We start from the raw sequence: 15,113 nt of genomic DNA, 5'->3' as shown, positions 1-15,113 counted from the left end.
TACATAGGTTCCAGAATATAATAAGCAACCGCCCAATGACTTAAAGCAAGTTAAAATGTTTGACACCCATATTTATAATTGCGACCAATAGATGTCTTTACCAATCGAATAGATTAATTAATTGAACATTCCTAATGCCTGCCTATGTAATCATTTTATAATTTAATCATGTCTTTTAAGTTTTAAATGAATATTTACCTATTGTCTATTTTAGGGTTCGGTGCCAAAAAGGCACAAAATGAACCCTTATGGTGCTACTCTGTCTGTCCGGCCGTCCGTCTGTCTGTCTGTCACATCGCTAAATATCTCGAGAGCCACTTAAGCTATCGATTTGAAATTTGAAATAGTTATGAACAACGCTAACGCAGACACATTGAAAGTTTTTTTTTATTAACTATGGAAAATGCCCAATATATGACTATAGATATGACTTTCGTCTTTATAGTTACACGAGATAATTCAAGTTTATACGGAACCCTCGGTGCGCGAGTAAAACCAACTCGCACTTGTCCGGTTTTTTAATGTATGTTGTACCAAACAGGAACTGTTAAGTGTTAAGCGATTAATAAAATAAACAAAAAGTATAATCTGAGAGACATACTGTATAGTAAGCAGAACATTGTACCGATGCTTACAAGCAATTGCACACTTAACCCTTTTCCAGGCCGCACTAATCTACAAGGTTTTCCCAAAAAATCCGAATATATTCCAATGAATCCAGCTTTGATGAGTCATTTGAAGACAAATAACATTTCCTGAAAGTGTAATCTAGTTTGAACCTTAAATCGGAATGCTAAAGTTGAAATTCTAATGGCGCGTATGTGGTCGATAAATCGTACTACGCCTGGAAAAGGGTTAAATATTTATGACAGGGTGTGGGTAGGGTACAAATAACGAACATATCTTACCTTAGTTTAAGTTGTCAGGTTAATGAGTCATGCCTTTACTGCAACAAAACGAAAAGAGTCATCAGAATTCTTTTTTTAAATAATTTTGTAATTTAAAAATGGATCTGTGAGCTGAAGACCTCCCGAGCATAACTTCAAACTGAATAAATGTATGGCACCGCGATATAGAAAAATAATCCACGAGCTGTTTCGACAAAAAAATCCATTTAATCATCGAATCTGCTCACAAAATTTCACGAGAATCGGTTGAGAATTGAGACCTGCGGCGGTAGCACGGTCGCCTTCTTATCGCCTGTCACGTTCTAACAAGTATATAAGTGCGAAAGTGACAAGCACGGTGATAGGCGAAAAGTATGCAACCGTGCTACCACCGCTGCACGCTGTACATTTTTGCCCAAGCTGAAAAGGAGACTCGGTGACGTTCGGTCAATAAGAAATTATGAATAGGTGGTGGCGCTTGTTACGTTTTATTCTTATTTCTCATACACGTATTCATTATCTACGAATCTAAACACCACAGAGTTTCGCGTTACCTACTCCCACTATTTACCAAGTTGTTGTCAGTGCAGTAGCACTAGCACTCACTACTTGTTTGATGGCGTTACGTGTGCGCATCTGCCCATGTCTTTAGCGCTATTAGCAAACCGTAGACGTAGGGGTGAGTTCTAATCATGAATTCAAGGAAATCTAAAAATAACCTATCTAGGACTCTTAGTTTTCAGTATTGCAATTGTATCACAATGAAACTTGTTTGGTTTAGTTAATGATAATGCTAATTTTTAATAAATAAAAAGAAGGACTAAAAAAGTCAAAGGCGAAATGCATAAACACTTATAAAAGTATGAAAAATTTATATAATTAAAATGCTCACAGTTTCGCAGAATTATAATTTAAGTCAGGTTTAGTAATAATTACCTCAAAGATAATACATTCATATTACCACTTTTGCGATTTAAAGTCAAGGATACAAGAATTCTATATATAGTAGAGACCAGTCGCGGCGCGTGGAAATTTTGGCTAGGCAACTCGGAACAAAAAAAAAGAACACCTAACTTAACATTATGTACTTTTTTTCATGATAAAAGTGAAGCGTACGCTAGTGGTGTCCTTGGGCGCAACCTTTTGCAGTTAGTGTATAGCCACCTTATATATAGTGTATTATATACACAAAATTTCACTGGTTTAGTAACTTTATATATAGAAATGTATACATAAAACTAAGTAAAACCATATAAAAACATTGAATACTCTAATAATAACAACATTAACGGTAACAACCGGGACGGGAGTGTTATCATAACATTATTCCATTTTCACCCACGAATTCTAGAACCTATTACTACAAACCTACAAACAGTACTTTTTTGAATAAAAGCACGTTATCAAATTATTAAGCTTGAAACTACATAATAATCATGGATTTTGTAATAAAATGATTTTTACGTTGGTTTATGTAGCAATAATTTTTAGGCAAGCCGGTGGGAATCGAGTTGTATGGAGCCGCCGCCACTGGAGAGACTGATACGTTTTCTGTACTAAAATGACCCACTGTGTGTACCTTTTCCCATGTTTAAGTTAGAATTTTTTAAATGTACAACACGTTTTCTCAGACTTTCTTGTTTCGACTCCACTCTCACAAAAGCAAATGTTTGAAAAAATTAAACATATGAAATTCAACAATCTCAAAAGAACTACCAACAACTTTATTAACAGCATTTTTTGTGTATGTAGATAGTTGTGTTTATAAGTCTACAGAAAATCATTCTAATTTTTTTGTTGGGACCAATCCAGCAATCACGAAAAAAATTTTACTCTCTCATAGAAAATGTCATGGTCAGACACCTAAAATGTATGAAGCAGACAGTTTTTTTTCCGCGATTTAAGGGTTGGTCTTATAGTAAAAGTTGCTCAATATGACATATGTATATATTCAACCTGTAAATTATTGCAGGTAACTAAATAAACAACTGTATGTACATTCTTCGGCGTGAAAAGGGCTTGCCAGCCTCACGTCTCCATACGTATTCGGCCGGCAAGTCCTTCATTCCCGGACTCTGCAGTATAATGTATTACTTATTGGTCGAGCGCAATATATGGCCTTGATTTGCCGCTCGCCGGGCTACTTGCGTCCACTCCGCGGTCTGTTTTTATTGGGATGGTTATGAAAGTGAATATCAAAAGTACATGGTTTAAATATGATAAAGGTAATATAAGACCCAAATTTTTATAGCCTCAGGCTTCGTGCTTCAATTCTCACTCGTTCGTAAATTCTTGTTTACCACCCATAATATACAATGTACTTTTATATAGGTATATTATGGGTGGTATACTTAATCACACCTCTTTGCTTTAAGTACCCTTCTAGTCCATGTGTGCAGATAAGCTATCTCTGTAATCATAGAATTGACGCAATAATTAAGGGCCTCCGTTTGTGACGCGCATACATATTTCGCTGTTTAGGAGATTAATGTTGATAAACTGAGTATGGTAATAACACTAATAACAGCTATCTGGGTCATAGTGCAGCAGTTATTGGCATTATTGCCTACTGTCAAACGATTGCGTTTGCGTGTAAATTATGCAACCTAGAAATAAACATACCTAGAAAATGTCACAAAACCAGATAGATGTCCTTACGAAGCGATCTTTTATTACTTGTTATACATGGTGTTTTTAGGGTTCTGTGCCAAAGGTACAAAAGGAACCCTTATGGTGCGGCTCTGTCCGTCCGTCCGTCTGTCTGTCTCTATTAATAAAAAAAAACTGGCCAAGAGCATGTCGGGCCATGCTCAGAGTAGGGTTCCGTAGTTACTCTTCCGTCACAATAAGCTAAACTGGAGCTTAAAGTATGGTAGATTGTTAACCAAGGGATGAACTGTGGGTGTACGTCTTTTTACTATGAAGGGGAATTTTTTTGCGATAACTCAAAAACAGCTAAACTGATCATATCCGCTATAGTTTTCATTTAATGTCTTTCTTAAGCTCTACTTCCAAGATTTTTTCATACTTTTTGGACCTAAGGTTCAAAAGTTAGAGGCGGGGGGACACATTTTTAGGGTTCCGTAGCCAAATGGCAAAAAACGGAACCCTTATAGATTCGTCATGTCCGTCTGTCTGTCCGATTATGTCACAGCCACTTTTTTCCGAAACTATAAGAGCTATACTGTTCAAGCTTGGTAAGTAGATGTATTCTATGAACCGCATTAAGATTTTTACAAAAAAACAATAAATTTTGTGGGTTCCCCATACTTAGAACTGAAACTCAAAAAAACTTTTTTCATCAAACCCATACGTGTGGGGTATCTATGGATAGGTCTTTAAAAATGATATTGAGGTTTCTAATATTATTTTTTTTCTAAACTGAATAGTTTGCGCGAGAGACACTTCTGAAGTGAAAAAATGTGCCCCCCCCTCTGTAACTTCTAAAATAACAGAATGAAAAATCTAAAAAAAATATATGATATACATTACCATGCAAACTTCCACCGAAAATTGGTTTGAACGAGATTTAGTAAGTAGTTTTTTTAATACGTCATAAATGGTACGGAACCCTTCATGGGCGAGTCCGACTCGCACTTGGCCGCTTTTTTTCTTTTCTTTCGGAGCAATTATCTCCGAATATATTCATTTTATCCAGAAATGTTTGTTGAAGACCCCTATTAGTTTTGAAAGACTTAACTTTTTTTACTTTATACTTGTAGTGCAAGACGATATTACTTGCCAAATTTCATAGTTCTAGGTCAATGGGAAGCACCCTATGAATTTTGATTCCCTCGAGTGTCGAAATGTAAATTTTTTGTGGCATAGACGGCCGAATCCTTTTTTACGCCAACTTAAAGATTTGATATTTTCACAGCTTCAAAGGACTGTCGACCTGAGTATATGGTTTAATTTCAACTCGATAAAGGTCTTGACTTGACAAAGAGATGAACGGATGGACAGCAAACTGATCCTATAAGGGTTCCGTTTTTAGCTTTTTAGGTAGAAACCCTAAAACTCAAATAAAAATCTAACAAAAGGGAACATCTAGAGAGGACAATGGGGATTACGTTTGTAGAAGCTGTCACGTGACTTCACCCATTTAAACCATTAAAGAAGTCCTTGTTGAACTAAACATTATATTATTGTTATTATATATACTTAAATAAATAAAAAGGTATAGGTACAGTCGCTATCAGATATATCCGAGCGGTCCAGGTGCTCAAAAGTATGTGAAGATGCACTCTAATGATATATTAGAGGCCTTGTTCAGATATTTGTGAACACCTTGGCCGCTCCGATATATGTAATGGCGACTGTAGGTTCATAGTCAATGGACAGCAGCACATACGACACACGTACGACATAGCGGAAAAGATGGTGACGGAAGTCGGTTATTTGCACTTTGCATGTAATCGCTTTGAGCTGATGGAAAACAGCACACTAAGCAGAAATAATTTATCTAGCTTTACTGTCGGTTGGGAGGAAACTGACTGTTCAGCCACTTGTAAAAATATTGAAATATTCAATAAATATGGCTTATTACGGGATTTACGGGTTGAAACATTGTAACGTTGCTAAATATGTAATTGCGAAGCTTGAACCAAATATGCACAATAAACCAATATGTATAAAATGAAACAGAACTACCGCCTCGTGTCTTACACGATAATTATCTATGTATTTAAGTGCGATAAATGACTACCTAACCTGCCTACGTGTGAGATGATAGGTAGGTAGAATGTACAGACTTATTTCGCTTTAAACACTTAAGTGATGCCGAGATCAAAACAACCTAGATTAATTAAAAAAAAATAATAATAACAAACATTTACAATATACTTCTGCCAAACCACAGAGTCGTTTGTAGGCAGACTCCTGTAATAATTGTGTAATAAGCGAGGTAGTTTATACGTAAATTAAACTTATATTATTATATATTTAACCCCTTACCGCATGCGCAGCCCTATATTTAATTTTATTTATTGTACAGTAAGCTGCAGAGATATCAGACCCCCCTGCAATAAAGTTTCTATGCTGCAAGAAATAAAATTCAATTTTTCGTAAATGCACCAATGCGGACATTATTTTTATCCTCAGTACCCCTAGTGTAACTTTGATCGACATCATATAGTGCTTCTTATTGCATGGTTACCCTAAACTATTACTACTACAGCAATCGGGATACTTGCAGGTACTCTGACCTAACCAGTTCATTACGATGCTTCCTCTTTGACAGCCTCAACCCAAGTGAACGAGCCTGTCCAACATTTACCGTGTCCCCACCACCTGCTAAAACTACCGTGTTTTGACATAATGTTAAATCGTGTTCAGTATAATGTTATTTTTCCAACTACCCCTGTATTAATCGGGGTAACATAATGATGTTGTCACGGTATAATTATTATTTAACTGCTATCTTAAATGTAAACATAAATAAATCATGACATTCGGCCATCCAACTTCGTGCATGACTCCGGCGCACGAACCTTCTCACTAAAAGCTAGATCGATTTAAATCTTACACCAACCGTGAAAAATTATTTAAAGCGTCAAAACAGTTTCTAATGAAGTAAATTGAAACTTAACTTATCACAATTCATACATTTATATAATCAGGAAATGTGTTAAATAAAATTATAATGAGATACATGAAAATAATATCATGACATTCGGTCTTCTGTTTCCCCTTGTTCATATAACTTACTACTATGCCGTGACATTAGCATTTTGCTACGTTAATGAAAAATCTTAATACCTGTTGTTAATTTCGTATAACTAAAAAAAAAACAGACAAAGCTCAGTTTTTATTATGTATAAAGTTTGTTTTGTTTTCTCAAAAAACCAAACATTACTTCTGTCCGTTAAAACTTGTCTTTGATTTAATTCAATACCCGTTGTTTTACAGGCAAAAGTGGTTCGACTTCAGCACCATCTGTTTCAGTTCTACATTTAACAATTAAACCTTTCTTGACCCAATATTGTATTATACTACATTGCGTTAATGTAGACTTCATCTTACTCCATTCATGTATTAATCGTTACGTAACGTAGCAATAGGTTAGAGATAATATTTAACCCCTAAATGGCTTTAACTCTTGAAGTCGACGTGACAATCTTTATAGTCATTAGTCCTGTGTTCAGCTCAAAACTATTAAGTTCAGTTGAAATTTTACACATTTACAATATTATGTCTCTGGATCCATATCTGCACGTGAAGTGTCAAACTTATATAAACGTATAATTGGATTGTTATAGGTAACAATACCTATAACAATGTTCAAGTTTTTGTACTTTTTTATTTAAAAGGTTGCTCTGATTGTTAATAATACTACTCATTTCATAATGGGTGTTCGTATGACAATAACACACGACAATTTCTTTATTCAAATGCCACCTTGAATAACATCGCTTTCAGAGGCTATTATACAACTCTGCTAGGGGTGATACTAAAGTGTCCTTGAGGTAATTAAATTTTGTGTCTTGAAATTTCAAAGGATGCCAAACATTTTGCAAAAGTTTCAGTTTCAATAATTGGTTGCATTTATACATTAACATAAGATTCCCGTATACTGCTTTTAAGGTGACTAAAGCACTGCTAGATACGCCTTTGACATCAATGTAAAATGACAAGTGTCAATACTAAAAACTCAAGTTCATTTAATTTAAACAATGATTGAAACTACCAAATCAAATTATTGTCATATCCAATAAAATCCATTTTTTTCTTTATATATGTATTTTTTTCTAGGACTACATCTATGCCATAATATATTGTTCATGTCATTGATCGAAGTTCACATTTTTATTAATATTATCTTGCCTTAAACCTCTACGAGCTTTTTTTTCTTCCAATATCTTGTATTACTTTTGTAAACAATATAAATTATGATAATTAGCAAACCATAACAGATATATCTTTACTAAAAGGACAATAACCCCAAATGTGCCTCATGGCATTAAGTCCGCCTTTTAATAAATAAGGTTTTCTTTTGTGCAATAAAGATTAAATAAATAACTGTTCTGTCAAACCTATATCTATAGCTTATTTGGGCGTTACTTGTTATTATCGTCAGGTAAATACTATATTAACTAACTATCCTCATTAAGCTTATTACATACAATTTATTGCGTATTTACCTTGTAACGCTACTAATAACTCTACAGATACGTCAAATCTCTATCGTCTATGCACTCTTTTCTCACACATCTCTTTTTCATTCGTTTTTTTTTTATAAATTATACATCGTTTTTTACTACTTCCACTTTTGAATTTCAGGAACTACGTAGCAGTTTAAAACGTTTTCTGGATATCTGTATCATATTTTTATACTTTCAACTTGCGAAATATGACCATGTACATTTGCGTTCAACTCAATTATCTTATCTGTCCCGTCGTAATTATCTAACTTTAACATCGCTACTAACTGATGCTGTTACAACGCATACTCCCATAGGTACTACAAGTACAAATTATATTGAATCGTTCGAACTGAACACCGCGTTTGCTAAGTTTCAAACGTTAGTTATGTAAATATAACTTCCAACCAATTCTAGATAATCACCATTCAATCTGCAAACAAAAGATTCGTCTCTCTATTGATCTTTCTGAATAATTGTTCCTTTATCTTCCCTGTTTCCCTACGTAATCTATATTTAGGGCAATTATCATCATCTACACTCAAGTGCCTACTTTTTTTCACTTGTTAGCCTTTGTCACAAATCCCATGGATACAACAAATCGTTTGCAATATGTCCGATCTGTTGTTTACTTTACAATCTCGACTACTCAAAATCTGTTTACCTGAGATACTCTTGTACTGTCTGAAGTCTACTCTATACTATATTTGTTCTATATTTAAGTCGTACAGTAAAACATATTTATTATACTATAACATTTGGTATTTTGGTAATCTCCATAGGTAGGTATACATATGCTTATATAGGCACTATCCTGTTACTGTTTATTTGTTAGCACTTATCACTTCAACATTATGCGTCCATCTGCATTCATTAGTTTTATTAATAATAATTAGTTTTATTTAACGGAATATCTCGTTTAATCCATGATAATTACCTCTGATCTCTTATTTAATGCATTTCTATACATTTAACACCTTTTTATTCGAATAATAATTAAAGTTACTTCAAAATTATGATAGTTAGAACTTCGTGTGCATAAAATATACTCATACAACAATGTCTCTATTGTCTAATGTCTGTACAATATCTCAAAATGCAATATGAATATCGTCTAATCTATCGAAACATGAAAATAATTAACAATTATTTAAAATTTCACATATATATAAAGATATTTCTTCTAATACTGATCATCAACAACATCGAGTTAATTATCAAAAAAGTTTAATCAATTTCACGAACTCGCTGTCACAAGAGTTTGCGACTCAAAAATTCAGTCAAAAACACTAAACATCCATAGCCAATATAAGATGTCAAATGTTATCACAATTTCATTTTACTATTTTTAATACTATCATATTTAGCTTGTTGGATACTAAAAAGGAGCTACAACTCTAACACATGTATCTTTCCTCAAGACTGCGTATAAGTAGTCATTTAGTCAACTATGTTGTTCTGAGTGGATTAAATTGAACAAAAGTTTATTTTTACATCGATAAAGCGACGTGTATACTATAATATTTACAAAAGCTCAACTAAACATGGATAGGTTTATTAGCATCCACTTCATTTGATAAACTCCTGATCATCAGCTAACTCGAATCAGTCAATCGTGTCATGTCTTTTAAGTATTTGATAGGATACAATCATCTTTCTATACTCCTATTTTGTTCCATATTCCTCTCGATATCAATTATAAAGAAACAGCTGTATGTTATAACATACCCAATCTCTCTGCTCTATTGTTTTTGTCTTTTTTCAATAATTTTAATAATTCCTTTCTTTTACTACGTTCAACACTTATTTATTAGTTATCCTATTGTTCGAACATATGCGTAAAATTTTTTCAGGCATCATATTTTCAAATCTTCTATTATACCTCTATCTTGTCGCCTCTCTTTTTTTTTAACTGTTTGGGTCATTATTTACGTTTCTGTTTCTCATTTCACTATCGACTCACAAGAGATCACGAATTGTTCTACTATAAGTAAGCTAACAAACTACAGCAAACTTTTGCAATACTGTTTCGTGTCTTAATTATTGGTTGCATTAAGAAAACCCAGAATTCATTTATGAAAATACTACTAGCTTGTAGTTAATTTCATGTTCAAACTGGGTAACTTGATACTTTAGTCTGTAATGACATCACCTGTACACAGTTTGTCAATAAAATATTTCTATTCTATTTTAACTATGCATTTTGTCCACCTCTCAAAAAGATTACTCACACTGCTCTGGTCTATCCATTATAAGTCTCTTTATCCCGTCAAATGACAATTAATTTCTGTTATATTTATCAATCTCGTATAAACTTTCAATATCTTTTTCTCTAGTATACCGGCTTCTGCTTACCTACCTAAGTACCTCGATACTTTTCAATTTCCTGCTTAAAGGCAAATCTCTTTACTCGAAAGAAAGAAAGAAAACCTCGATCTGTGTTAGAACTCAGTCACTTTACGTACTTGCTACTGTATCATTACTCAAGACGGTATAAATTTCTGCAGTTCAGTTTTGGATCACTATATCAAACTCAAGAGCCTTAATCAATGCTCAAGCATTAAACGCATTCATGTTCAATTACGTTCTTCATCTGGCTCAACACCCGAAATTCAAACAACTGTTTTTTCCTAGAAAAAAAAGAAAAACTTCCCCAAATTCTAACAATTTTTTTTGTAAAAAAATATTAATTGTAACACACATTTCAATCGAACAATAGTCACAGACATACAGTATCTGTTCTCTGTGTACAACTTGTCTCTCTTTTCATTTTAGCATCTATTAATAGTATTAACCATTTCAATCGGACAATGCTCACACACATACAATATGTTTTCTATGTATAACTTATCTCTCTTTTCATTTTACCATCTATCATTAGGTAGATGTAAACCATTAGGTTTTGTTATACTTTTTTTTTTTTTTACTTCATTTCATAAAATAAAATATTTGATACTCTGTATTATAGAATTTAACGGAGATCAAACTTAATTTCGATCTAACTTGTAATCAAGACGCTGTCTTACATTTTACCCACTTATACTTTATATTCTCTTCTCACAAGGCCACTGTAAATTCTATATCTAAAAAAATCGCGTAAGTATATCTCCACACACGACAGTCGTGAAACTGCCAGCGTCGATAAAAATCTATAATTCTTATCTTCATAAGAGTGTAATTTCACTAATTCATCCTTCGTTTGATTCATCTCTCCAAAATTTGAGGCGTATGCTCAGGGTTATTTTAATTTCAACCATATATAAAATAAAAAAATATATGAACCATTTCAAGAGAACGAACGTTCGCTACAAACGTTCCGTTTTTTTCATATTTCACTTACAGCTCTCACAAGTCACTATTGTGATTCTGTATCTCCGTTTAATCAATACATACGTATGCTTGTTGGAATTAAAAATCAATATAAGCTACAAATTACTTTTTTTTTATTATCATTCCATCAATAACCAGTTGCATTCTCGTCATCGTACTAAATACTGTAAATATTACTTGCAATGTCACGTTAGAATATAATTTATGAACAATCAAAGAAAAAATTAGTCATCTTATTTGGACTAAAAAAAACATCCGTCTCGTTCTCGCGACCACCATAGTCAAATCTTTAGCAACTAGTCATACAGAATTCACCATTCGCACATTCGCATTTTATAATTCGCAATTTCAATGTGTACACTTCCGTCAAAAAACAAACAATTTCATCTAATTCTCAACATCCGTGACGAACCCTCACGTCAAACAAAAATAAAATATTAAGATGTACTCTCACGTACTTTAATGTTTACTTTCCTTGACGCACGCTCACTTCACACAAAAATCGAATTTCAGATGTACTCTCACGTCAAATAACTTCTAACTACCTTGACGTATGCTCATGTCAAATAAAAAACAATTTCCTTGACGTGCTCTCACGATAAACAAAAATCAAATTTAAAACGCACGCTCACATCAAATAAAAATCAAATTTAAGACGCACTCTCTCGTCAAATAATTTTCAACTTCCTTGACGCACACTCACGTCAAGCACAAATCATATTTCAGACGAACTCTCACGTCAAAAAATTTCCTACTTCCATGACGCATGCTCACGTCAATCGATAATCAAATTTTAGACGCACTCTCACGTCCAACAAAAGTTAAATAACTTGATTGAACAATAGTTATTTTTACAACAAGAAAGCAAAGTTTGATATTTCTTCGAGTGCTTGTTTTGATTGTATAATAAAATACGTAAAATATGGTGTTTTTATTAAATTTTAATCTTTTATTTCATTAATTAATTATTACGAATGAAGACTCGTAGGGTGTTTTGGAACGATGCGGTCTGACTTATTTCGGGGGTCTATTATAAACCGTCAATATACCGTTGAATTACGTATGCACTTTTTTTTTGTTCAAATATTCCGAACTTGTATTAGGCCCCGCTCGTTGAAATGACATTCGACTCTAAAGGTCACTTGAATGTTATTTTGTCTCACTCGGTGAGCAAAATGTGATTTTGCTCACTGTTTTTAAGCAGCAAATTACCCTTGTTCGAGCTGCTGACGTGATAAAATATTTTCATCAGTGAAACAAACAAATTCGTTATAAATTATATTTCTTTCGCTCTTTGTTGTCTTTAACAAAACTATCATCTGGCACTGACACTGAATAGTTCTGTATACAACAAACTCTCAATACTCGCTCTCATGCTAATAAATATATTATTTATTATTGTCATACAAAAACTTGAGTTAACTTCTCTTAAGTTACCTTCGCTTATGTTAAGCTACCATAATGCTCTCTCACATTGTTATTATATATCGTGTACCTGCGTAACTTTAAATCATACTAGTAGACCATATGATTGACCAGCAATTTTACACAGACTCTGCATGAGTTTAATTATCATAACTTCTTTCCAAGTTCTATATTGTCGTTTAATACTAAATAAGTGATTTAGAATCAATGCATTTAAATTTACACACTGTCAAAATCCATTGTCACATTATACATAAGTATAGTGTCATTTAACCCAATTAAATTATCTCATTAATAAAAAATAAAAAAAGGATTGTCTATTTCAGGCTTCTAGCCCATAACAAATCTCTTTATGTTTCATTAAGATCTCTTAGATACGCTCATTTAAAATTACTAGTACCTGGGCGACCGAGCTCCGCTCGGCTACAACTATCCATTGCAATATGGTGGCGTATAATAGGTGATAATCTACATAAACTTAAAAAGTAAAATGTGAACTGACAATTATTATTATTTACAATCGAATTCAACCTTACAGCACTTGTCACAGAGTAACGCCATCTATTGCCAATTTCTCTTATTACATAGCTCATTTTTTTACCAAACCAAACCTGTCCAAAACAATAAAAATTAAAAATTATATATATAAACTTGAACATATAAAAAAAAACAAAGGTTAGTCACCGGGCGAGATTCGAACCCGTAACACTCGTTTCTAGCCGTCCGCGTCCCAACCCGCCGGACCAGACGGACAGTGGCCAGCAACACGAAATCAGCGACCACATTCTGCGTCGAAAGAAAAACGCATGAAAACTCGAAAACACGCGCCTTCTCAAACACAAGACTAATCTAGACCGACTGTACACCCCCAAAAACCCCCATATACCAAATTTCAGCGAAATCGCCAGAGCCGTTTCCGAGACCACAGAAAACTATGTATATATACAAGAATTGCTCGTTCAAAGGTATAAGATAATGCAACGTCAGAACGTTATGTCAAACTATCATCTTCTAATTTACATACGCTCATGTAAATTTACCATAATGTACGCTCACATTATGAAGAACTATCATCATCTAATTTACTTACACTCAAGTAAATTTACATAATGTACGCTCACATTATGAAAAACTATCATCATCTAATTTACATACGCTCATGTAAATTTACCATAATGTACGCTCACATTATGAAAAACTATCATCATCCAATTTACATACGCTCATGTAAATTTACCGTAATGTACACCCACATTATGAAGTACTATCATCTAATTTACATACGCTCATGTAAATTTAGCATAATGTACGCTCACATTATGAAGTACTATCATCTAATTTACATTCGCTCATGTAAATTTACCATAATGTACGCTCACATTATGAATCTGCTATTCTATTTATCTCATCTTTCACGTCCAAACTCTTAATATTACCCTCTTAATATTACTCATGTTATTAAAACTACATAAGTATATACTACACAAAACGCTTGTTTACGTTGTTGTACACTAGCTTACTTTAAATAAGTATCTGTATTTACTTAGGTATATTTTTATGCTAGCCCGCTTTCAACTGTAAGGCTTTCATTAGCATAAATAAACTATGAGTCTCATACAATTTTAGCTAAATTGGAGTAAAATTTACAGATAACATGTGTAACACTGTCACCTGTATAACACTGTCACTGCCACCATTAAACGTAGGTATTTATTTCGACAAAAATATGTCTATAAATAGGTACTTATTATTTCGCATTTTAGTGCTGTCCAACGAGGTATTCTATTTTACTACTACCAATTCACTGATTTCGTATAGATTTAACTAAAACTGCTGCATTGAACATAAATCATGACGTGTACAACAATGAAATACATAAATGCTTTTAAAAATTCTTATCAAAGAAAAAAATATATAGGAAAGCATAACCTATTCCATGTGTAAAAATGACAAAACTAATTTATTTCTGGTCATGATGCCTCATATACTGATGTCTTAAAGGAACTTTTATTATCATAATATATATTTAATTAACTTTCTTGGGCCATCATATGATTTACAACAATCATTTAATATTATCTGTCTAAATTATCATAAATTCATTATCTATCACAATAAACTACCAGCCAATTTATTGTTTTCAGTTGCTTGCAAAGAAGTGGTAAGATATACTTCTTAATGACTATTTTTACTCACGAGTTTTAAAGCTACCTGCAACTTCATCATGCATTTTTTTAAATTGCTAATACATATAATAGTTACTTACAAGCAGTCGCCAAAAACATATATCTGAAGCATGTAAATCGTCCTAAACTCATGAAATAAAATACTT

At 33.2% G+C, this 15,113-nt stretch overlaps 1 protein-coding gene across 1 annotated transcript in view; it reads right to left on the bottom strand.

Annotated features, from left to right (window-relative positions):
• LOC133516162 (tetratricopeptide repeat protein 39B-like) overlaps nt 1-15,113 on the bottom strand; it is a 47,374-nt gene that overhangs the window by 28,796 nt on the left and 3,465 nt on the right. Inside the window, exon 2 of the mRNA XM_061848945.1 lies at nt 909-946. The gene's annotated coding sequence lies outside the window, so the exon portion shown is untranslated. The remainder of the gene's footprint in view (nt 1-908; nt 947-15,113) is intronic.

This window comes from Cydia pomonella, chromosome 1, assembly GCF_033807575.1.
Source record: "Cydia pomonella isolate Wapato2018A chromosome 1, ilCydPomo1, whole genome shotgun sequence".
NCBI lineage: Eukaryota > Metazoa > Arthropoda > Insecta > Lepidoptera > Tortricidae > Cydia > Cydia pomonella.
This window is presented reverse-complemented; position numbering and strand designations above follow the sequence as displayed.